Here is a 10,936-nt window from a genome sequence, read left to right as displayed (position 1 = left end):
AACAACACACTTCTGAATAACCAATGGGTCACAGAGGAAATTAAAGAAGAAATCAGACAGTTCCTTCAATTAAATGGCAATGACAATACAACATATCAGAATCTATGGGACACAATGAAAGCACTCTTATGAGGGAAATTCAGAGCAGTGAAAACGCATATTAGGAAAACAGAATAAGCCTAATTAAACAACCTGATGCTGAACCTCAAGTTTCTAGAAAAAGAAGAGTGGGACACCCCCAAAACTCATACAAGGGAGGAAAATATAAAGATCAGAGGAGAAATCAATGCAATGGAGACTAAGAGAACGATACAAAAAATCAATGAAGCCAAAAGTTGGTTCTTCAAAAGAATCAACAAAATTGACAAACCTTTAGCCACCCTTGTCAGAAAAAGGAAAGAAAAGGCCCAAATCCATGCAATTATGAATGAAAAGAGTGAAATGACAACAGACCCAGCAGAAATCCAGAGGATCATCAATACCTACTTCCAGAACCTATACGCCAATAAGATGGACAACACAGAAGAAATGGAAAGATTCCTAGATACATATGAATTACCAAAGTTGAACGAAGAAGACCTAAAAATTCTAAACAACCCAATATCAACCAATGAAATTGAAAATGGAATTAAAAACTTATCACCTAAGAAAAGCCCAGGCCCTGATGGCTTCACTGCTGAATTCTACAAGACATTTAGAGAGGAAGTGCTGCCACTACTGTTTAAACTCTTCAGTGAAATTGAAAGAGAAGCAATACTCCCAAATTCATTCCTGGAAGCAAGCATCACCTTGATCCCCAAAGCAGAGTAAGATGCAACTGAAAAAGAGAACTATAGGCCAATCTCATTAATGAACATAGATGCAAAAGTCCTTAATAAGATAATGGCAAACACAATGCACAGGATCATCAAGAAGATCATACACCCTAATCAAGTGAGATTCATCGCAGGGATGCAGGGATGGTTCAATATATGAAAATCAATCAATGTAATACACTGTATCAATACAGCCAAGGACAAAAACCATATGATTATTTCCATAGATGCAGAAAAAGCATTTGACAAAATCCAACATGCATTTATGATAAAAGCCCTACAAAAAATTGGAAGAGATGGTCTCTACCTCAAACTGATAAAGGCCATATATGAAAAACCAACAGCCAATAAATATCATACTAAGTGGTCAAAAACTGTAATCCTTCACACTAAAATCAGGAACAAGACAAGGATGTCCACTATCACCACTCTTGTTCAATATAGTTCTGGAAACATTAGCCACAGCAATTAGACAACAGAAAGAAATAAAAGGAATAAAGATAGGTAATGAAGAAGTCAAATTGTCATTATTTGCAGATGACATGATACTCTATATAGAAGACCCCAAGAACTCCACCAAAAGTCTTCTAGACTTAATAACCAAATTTAGTAAAGTAGCTGGTTACACACAAAACTCAATAGCTTTCCTCTACATGAATGACAGACTCACTAGAGAGAAATAGGGCAAATAATTCCTTTCACAATAGCATCGAAAAAACTGAAATACCTAGGAATCATCCTAACGAAAGAAATCAAAGACCTATTCTCTGAAAACTATGGCACTCTGAAAAGAGAGATTGAAGATGATATCAGAAAATGGACAGACATCCCCTGCTCCTGGGTAGGAAAGATTAATAGAGTGAAAATGGCCATACTTCCAAAGCTGCTATATAGATTCAATGCAATTCCAATTGAGATCCCAGCAGCATACTTCACGGACTTTGAGAAAACAATCCAAAAATTCATTTGGAACAAGAAGAGACCCAGAATAGCAAAAGCAATTGTAGGTAACAGAGACATGGCAGGGGGTATCACAATCCCCAACTTGAAACTATACTACAAAGCTACTGTGATAAAAACAGCATGCTACTGGCAAAGAAACAAGCCTCAGGACCAGTGGAACAGATTAGAAGATGCAGAAACAATGTCATACACACTCAGCCATCTCATCTTCGATAAAGGGGCCAAACACCCTCACTGGAGGAAAGATAGCCTCTTTAATAAATGGTGCTGGAAAAATTGGGCTTCAACTTCCCAAAGATTAAAATTAGACCTGTATCTCTCACCATGCACTAAACTAAAATCAAAATGGATTAAAGATCTAAATGTTAAAATAGAAACTCTGAACCAGTTGGAACAGAGGTTAGGTAGAACCCTTGAAGACATCGGTGTAGGAAAAGATTTTATGAACAAAACCTCAGTTGCCCATGAACTAGCACAAACAATCAACAAATGGGATCTCTTCTTATTAAAAGGTTTCTGCACAGCAAGAGAAACCATCAGCAGTGTGAAGAGACAACCCACAATGTGGGAAAAAATCTTCATCTGCTCTTCCTCAGACAAAGGTCTACTATCTCAAATCTATAACGAATTTTAAAAGATCAGACCTCCCAAATTTAAAGACCCAAACTGAAAATGGACATCTGAAATGAACAGACATTTCTCAGACAAAGCAGTAGAAATAACAAATAAATACATGAAAAAATGTTCAACATCACTGGTCATTCAAGAGATGCAAATGAAAACAACGCTGAGATTCCACTTCACTCCAGAAAGAATGGCTGCTATCATGAAATCAACCAATAAGAAATGCTGGCGGGGCTGTGGGGAAAGAGGAACCCTGCTCCACTGCTGGTGGGAGTGTACACTGGTGCAAGCACTGTGGAAATCAGTATGGAGATACCTCAAAGAACAAGGACTGGCAATCTCATTTGACCCCGCTATTCCACTGCTGGGGATCTTCCCCAAAGAATTAAAAGAATCACACCACAGTGATATATGTGTGACCATGTTCATCGCAACGCAGTTTGCAATAGCTAAAGCTTGGAAACAGCCCAAATGCACATCAACTGGAGACTGGATAAAGAAAATGTGGTTTTTTAATAAAATGGAGTACTACTCAGCCATAAAAAAATGAGAAATTAGAGACATTTATAGCTAAGTGGATGCACATTGAGGTGATACTCTTAAGTGAAATAAATAGGGCACATATGTGTAAATACCAAATAGTTTCTCTGGTGTGAGAAACTGAAAGTGTAAATAAGGACTAAATGTATATTAGGTAATGTGAAATATGAAGATAAGTGGCAAATGGGAAGGAAGTGGGAGGGCTAGGGGAAAGGACAGAAGCAAATGGGATTAATATGAGAAAATGGAAAAATAGGAACAAAATCTTTGTAAATAGGGAGGGATGGAGGGGTTGAAGGGAGAGCCAGGCAAGGGTGAAAAATAAGAACCAAGAGAGAATACATAAAGGTGTAAATTTCCAATGATGAATGTCATTCTATTGTATACCTAAAATGTACCAATGATTAGAATGAATAATCGATAATGTAAAATAGGAAGAAAAGGTCCAAAGGGGTAGGGGTAGTGGGAGGGGCAGGGGAAAGGAAAGAAAGGAAAGGAAAAATGATGAGAAATGGAAATAGAGTCTTTGTAAATAGGGAAGGGTGGAAGGCGTGAAGGGAGGGCTAGGAATGGGGAAAAAATAAGAACCAAGATGCATTATGTAAAAGTACAATTCCCAATGAGAAATGTAATTATGTTGTATTCCTACAATATACCAATAAAATAATGTAATTTTTAAAAAATCAAGATTCTCACTTCCCCAAAATGAAATGGAACAGTCATGTAACACACAAGAAAACACTAGTAAAAACACTTTAAAAGAATGAATTAAATTGCCTCTCAATTAAGTACTGGCCAGTCAAAATATAATGGGAAATTATTTTACATATTTTAACTTTATAAAATAAACAAACTAGTGGACTGACATAGATTTCGAGTATATCTATCTATAATTTCAGTAAGATTCAAATATATCTGGCCAGTAGATACAAACTATAGAAACAATATATCATAATGGGAAAGCATGAAAATCCTAACATATATTAAATTTCTATTTCCAAATTTCTATTAATTTGTATATGTCAGTATGACACTTTGGAAATATAAGAATAAATTTTAAGAAAAAATTCTTTCAAGCCATTCTCAGTTAATAAGATGCTTAAATATATGAATAAACATGTAAAGCCAATTATTTCAAATTTACTTCAAATTTATATGTCTCAGAATATACCTGTCTTAACTCTCCTTAACAAAGAATGATTATTATGACCTTAAAAATGTTTCTCTGACAATAGAGTACTGGGTGTCCAGTATAAGGAGAATGTAACTGCTCCATGAAATAACTTTCTCACAGAGCTGCTTGCCAGACCTTCCCAGTTTCCTATTACAAATGTCTCAGTGGTTCATCTATTGATTTATTTGGCATTAAAACAATGGGAATCAAAGACATATCAATGTGTTATCAAATACATTGAGCCACCAACTTCTAAAGATTCAAAGAAGGCTCCCACCCTCACCTCTTCCATGGCTCACCAGCAAATGGGAACAGTGGACGAGTTGACTGGACTTGTGGAAGATGCTGTCTTCTAATGCTGGGGATCAGAGCTTTAAATGAGGGAAACTAATCCAACAACTGTGGACCACAAAACATATGGCTGTATAATAAAAATAAGTAACATAATCTTACCTGCAGGATACCTAAATAAACATAAGTAAGAGTCAGGTTAGGAGCCACATAGACATCAGCAGAAAGTGATTTGACTGGAGAATTTGTTTTATAGCTTTGCTTCATGAAATGAATATCAAATTGATTCATTTTTTATGAGGATAAAAATTTCACTGTTTTATCCTAAAATACAATTTCCCCTTAATCTTTAGCTATCTTCAGTGCACTTTAATTCACAGATGTAGTTGGACATTTGCTTCCTTGTCTAAGATGGATGCAATAGTTACTGCATAGATGTGAAGAGTCCGTGAGAAAAAGTAATGTAAATCAATGAAGTATATACTTCATGCCCAGTGGGTCATCTTCCTTCCATTTCACTCATGCATACACTGGTAGGAAAAATAATTTTTGTATTCTATAAGAAGAGGAATGAATTACGTGAATGGAAAAATTTGCCAAACTGTTGGGTCATGCTGAGATAAACTTAATTTACCATTTTAGAAAAAAATCAATGGGTGTGTGTTGGGTTAGCCTATGTAAGCTGTCCTTATAGATCATTTAATGAAATAATAACATTAACATTTGTCATTTCCTCTGTTTAAATTCCTACCACTCTTGCTATTGTAGTGATCCCTTCATAATACTTCTTGCTTCAATTTCCTGCCTCTTAAACATGAAGGTCTATGTCCTTACACTAGACTTAAATTTGGTGAAATTGCTTAACTGTACGTGATGATACAATGGAGAAGAAAGAATACATGATGTAGATATGGAGACAAAACATGGTTATGTGTTCTTAAATACAACGCTCAAAAAATAAGAAATAAGTGACTTCAGGAACAAGGCCACCACCTGGAAACACTGCATCCCACTTGTACCCTGTAAATAAATCTCTGAGTCTCTCTAGAGTCAGGCAACCCTGTGGACTCAGGGTCCAAGCCTGCTCCTGCTCCAGAATGGCCCAGCACCAGGCCAGACTCCAGACACAGGATCTAAAATCACTGCTGAAAAATCAGGTTTCAGGCTTCACTCCATACCAGGAAGACCCCAGTCTGCAAGCTCATCCTCGGTCACAGGATCCTGTAGACCTAGGAGCTATGCCTGCTCAAATAGCCCTATGGGCCAAGTTCACTCCTGTAGACCCTGGAGTGAGGGTATAGGACACCAAGGCTCTAGGACAGTTCCTGAGAACACAGATTTCAGTCTGAGGTGCCCAAAACTGCAGCCTCAGGCTCAAGGTCCACTCAGGACCAGAAAGGCCCCTGTGGGCCCAGGCTTCAAGACACCCTTGTGAAAACAGGTTTTAAACCTACCTGACAGACCCAAGCTCTGAATCATTCCTACAACAGAGTCACCAGGTCTCTCCAAGTAGAACCTAGTATCAGACCAAGCCCTATGGATCAAGGACCCAGACCTATACATGTCCCACATCCTAGACATGTTTCCATGAACACAGGCTCTCAGCTAAACTCCACATATGCACACCCACCCAGGCACGTGCTCAGACTGCCTGAGGAATCTGGTAACAAGCAGGATGCTAGATGGGGTGCCCAGAATGGAGTAACTTTTAAAAGTTTTAAAAGTCTCTCCCTGCTGAAGACAGTCTGTAAAGACTGCTCAATGTGCTTACTTCCTCAAAGGCATAGACAGCAATGCAGCAACCAAAAAGGGAAACAAAACCACCAAAGAATAAGATGGAACATCAACAACTGGTCCAGAAGAAGTGAAAAGTGACAAGCTTCCCAGACTGTGTGCCCAAAGTTCTGCCCAGTGTGATGATTTCTCTTTACTGCTGTCAGAGATATCCTGGAAAGGGTCTGTAGTGCTGAAGCTTGTGGGTAGTGCCTGCATAATGTGCAGAACCACCTGTAAACTGGACTTTAGTCTTCTCTTCCTCTATCAACTTCATATGGTACACCCCTTGCCATAGGTGCATGCTGAGGGACAGAAGGTTATACCCTGGAGTAGAAACCATGGGCAACAGGGCATTACTTACTTGCCCTTTCTGGAGCAGCTTGGGCTTAAATATACCTCACTTCCTTTTAAAGAAGGACTGCTGCTGTACATGTCCAACATTATGACTTGGTGAATCAGATATTATGAATTTTATGATGGGCAGCTCAGGTTGCATGGTAACCATTAATAGTAATTCATAACTATAGCCCTGTAGTGGGCAGAATCTGCCTTACCAGGAGGCAGACAGGAGTTGTCTGCAAAGGATGGCACAGCCTTGCTCCAAAATCCTAAAGACCACTGCTGTGATTTACCTATGGGGGCATGACAGAGACTTCAAACAGCATCTCTATCAGCTACTGTCACCTCAGGTTCCATTGGATCTGCTGGATCACATGGCCCAAGTGGCAGAGCAGCCTGCACAGCAGCCTGGACCTGTTGTAGAGCTTTCTCTTTTTCTGTGGCCCACAGAAACCTACCAGATTTTTAATACACTTGGTAAATGGGCTGAAATAACACACCTAGGCAAAGAATATGTTGCCTCAAAATTTTAAATATGACCATCAGGCATTGTCCTTATTTCTTGGTTAATATGCAGCAAATTATACAGTACTATATTTTGGAAGAGATATCCCTACATGCTTTGCACCACTGGACTTTAGAAACTTCACTGAGGTAAAGGGACCTTGAGTTTTAATTGGATTTATTTCTCATCTTCTGGCATGCCAATGATTTACCAAGTCCAGAGTACTTACTACCTCTTACTCACTTGGTCCAATCAGAGCAACGTCCTCAATGTAATGGATTAATGTGACGGCTCTTGGAAGAAAAAGACAATCAAAATTGCTCCAAACTAAATTGTCTCACGTGGCTGGATAGTCATTATAACCATGATGTAGGACAATGAAGGTGTATTTTTGGCCTTGCCAGCTAAAGCTAACTTCTTCTAGTAGGCCTAAAGGATAGATATGGAAAAAAGCTATGTGAAATCAATAGCTGCCCACCAAGTATATGGAGATGTATTAATGTGCTCAAGCAAAAAGATGATAACTTCTATAGCAGGTGCAATTAGACACATGAATCTATTAAGCTTAAGGTAATTCACCGTCTTTCTTCAAGATCCAACCATTTTCTACACAGGCCAAATAGGAGAGTTAAATGGAGATGTGGTGGGAACCACCACCCCTGCCTGCATCTCTTAAGTCCTTGATGGTGGCACTATTCTCCACAATCCTCCCAGGGATACAATATTGTTTTTGATTTACAATTTTAACAAGTAGGGACAATTCTAGTGGCTTTCATTTGGCCTCTCCAAACACAATAGCCCTCATGGCACAGGTTAGGGAACCAATGTGAGGATTCTGCCATGTATTAAGCATGCATTCTAAAGCTGGGGAAATAACCACAGGATAGATTCAGGGGCCTATAATACTCACTGTGAGTCTGATGCTTGCTAAAATCTCCGTTGTTCACCTGATATCTGTAGGTCTCTACCCTTCCTGGAGGGCCACAAAGATGTTTTGAATATCATGGAATCAGTGTTATTTCAGAACCAGTGTCCAGTAGTTCTTGGATTGTCTGATCATTGCCCTTTCCTCAATATATAATTACCCTGATAAAAGATTTTGGATTCCTTTGGGGAAAGATGGGAGAAAGATTGACAGTATAAATTTTTGGTGGTGCACCAGGGGCCTTCCTCATGGGAAACTGGTCTCCCCTTTATTCAATGGACTCTGGGTCTGTAAACCGGCTCAAATCTGGGAGTTGGTAGAGGATTCATGATTCTCTGCTTCTATGCTTTGAATTAGATTTTTGTTCACTTACCCTAAAATTTTTCTGCTGTTATAAATTCAGTTAAACTTAGTTGGCTTCACATCTATTTTATTTTTGGGAATACCATGACTATTCAGTCAATGCCATAGGTCTACACTTAGAAGGCCATTACAATCAACACTTTGCTGTCCATTTTGCTAAGTACAGGCACATAGTCTTGGCAGTTCAGCACTGCCACTTGAGCTCTGCTCCTGGAAGTTCCGAGTAAACCCATCACCTTTAAGTTTCTCTTTTGAGTGACTGTAGTCCCCACCATAAGGTCTGGCCTACAGAGCAGAGAGCAATGACAGGGCTCTTCAAGGCTGTTAGTGCTCCTTTCAGAAATATGTTTGTGAAGGTATTGGTAAAAGGCATATTTTCTGGATTCTCCCTGGGAATATTAGGTTTAACTTGGCAAATTCAATCCAGCATTGTTGGGATAACAGTGGAAGAAACAAAAAATCTAGACCAGGCTGTTTTTGACATGTGCCAAATGACTAGAGATATGAATTTAAGGTTGCAGCTCATGGAGCTAACAAAAAGTAATACTAGGTTGTTTGGCTTGTGGGCTGATATACACATAAAAAATAGCCTAGTATGAATGAGCTACAGATGCCCGATATGCCTTAGCTTACTGGAGATAAGACAATTCAAGGGCTCAAGGAAGCCAGTATTAAAGCAGATACTGGTAGGAATGCCTCCACCACTGAGGAAATTTTTTTCTCTGAAAGAAATAATCTCATTAAGGTTTAGGAGGTCAATATTTCCAGCTTCATCTGGTTCTTCTAAAAGATCTCCATCCCTATTTATGGAATTCCATTCATTTTTCATCAGCTGAGTCCTAATGTTATGCTGTAATTCCACTAATTGAAATATGAGGGTTTATGTTAGGGTTTCAACAACTTCCTGTGACTAAGAGATGATTCTCTTTCAGGTCACAAGTGGAAATCTTGAGATTTTTCATGAACATCTGGTACTGGGAATTTGAATCTTTAAGCTCCTTATTTTCCATTATTAATTTGTCTTCATGCTTAGAAAACAGATTGTGCATTTCTTGTGCTTATGATATTTTTACTAGTTTGTTTAGAGATGCTAAATGCAAGCAGTCATTGAATTTCCCATTCTTACATAAGTATTGTATATAGAGTCACTAAATTCCTTACATCTCACAAGTGGTATATTAGGATAATCGAATAGATCTATGTCACATATTACTTTTAACAGTTCTACTGTGGACTATCTGTATTCTCAAGTTCAAGAAACAAAGTCAAACTACTAGTAATGTATGATAGCATAAATGTGGAATGTTGTATAGTTTCAAAACAAAACTGTTTACCAGAAGCTAAAAAGAATACGGAAAATGAAGAGATAAGAAAAAACTACTCAATGAGCTCTCAGTTACAGTAAGAAGAGTAACTTCTGCTGTTCTACTGCAGAGCAGCATGACTATAGATAATGACAATGTAATGTATATTTTAAGAAAGCTGAACAATCTGCAATAATATTTTTTATCTATAGTCACTTAACAAGTAACATTAGCATTTCCAACATCTAAGGTTGTTTAAAAGAATTAACTAAATTAGGGCCGGGGATTTAGCTCAGTGGTTTCACCACCTGCTGTGCAGGTGCAAGGACCTGAGTTCGATCCTCTGTACCAAAAAAATAAAAAGAATTAACTAAATTAGTTTTCAGATTCAATCATAAACTGCGTATAACCTTCCTGGACCCTCAACTATCATTCACCTAAAATCCCTCAACTCTTCTCATTTTTCCTCTCATCCCCTCTCAAATATACCCTTTCTCTTCCAGGCTTTTGTATCAGAAAAATACTATCAGCAAAAGATATTTTTATTTTTATATTTATTTTTCTCTTTCCTTTTTGTCTTACCTTACTTCCTTTCTTAGAATATATGTCTGATGTGTTTGTATATGTAGAAGAGAGAATGAGAATCCATTATTCTGTTAGTTTTATAGTATGCTTCATTAACATGCCAGGTTAAGTCTCACCAATGATTGTTATGGAGGATTCAAACATAAGAATTCTCCCAGCATATTCATTGGTTCCAACCTCAATATCCAATTATATTTTCTCCTTCCATTTTCCCTCCCCATAAATAATATTGACAACCTCCTCTCCTTTCTTCCATCATTCTGGTCACCATCACTGAAGTACAATCTCTTTTCTCTCTTTTATTTGCTTTTTTCTGTTTTGTCTTGAGCCTTTTATTCGCAACTATTTTCTTTTTTCTTTACTCATCTTCTACACCCCAGGCTACACTTTCTGAGTAATATTTCAATATCTTCCTGGGAAATTAAATGTTTGAAATTATTAAAATAAGTTCTAATTATATGCTGATACATGGTTCGTTATGTAAATGTTGGTATAAGTGGTTACTCTTCCATTGTAGCTGTACATTGTTCAAATTAATGTAGCTTAGAATAAAACATGTAACCTTAAAAATCTTAATGTGTTTAAATAAATGACTAATGTGGAGAAAAAGTAACAAAGAAATCACCATTTCATTTTGTTATATAAACATTAAAGATTAGAAGCTTTGTTTTAAATATCAATTGATGGCTTCTCACTGGAAATACCACTTTTTTCTGTTTCAAACTTATTCCT

Source organism: Heterocephalus glaber, unplaced genomic scaffold (assembly GCF_053883595.1).
Source record: "Heterocephalus glaber isolate CG9 unplaced genomic scaffold, H.glaber_assembly_v1.0 deba00000678, whole genome shotgun sequence".
Taxonomy (NCBI): Eukaryota; Metazoa; Chordata; class Mammalia; order Rodentia; family Bathyergidae; genus Heterocephalus; species Heterocephalus glaber.
Note: the sequence above shows the minus strand (reverse complement) of the source record.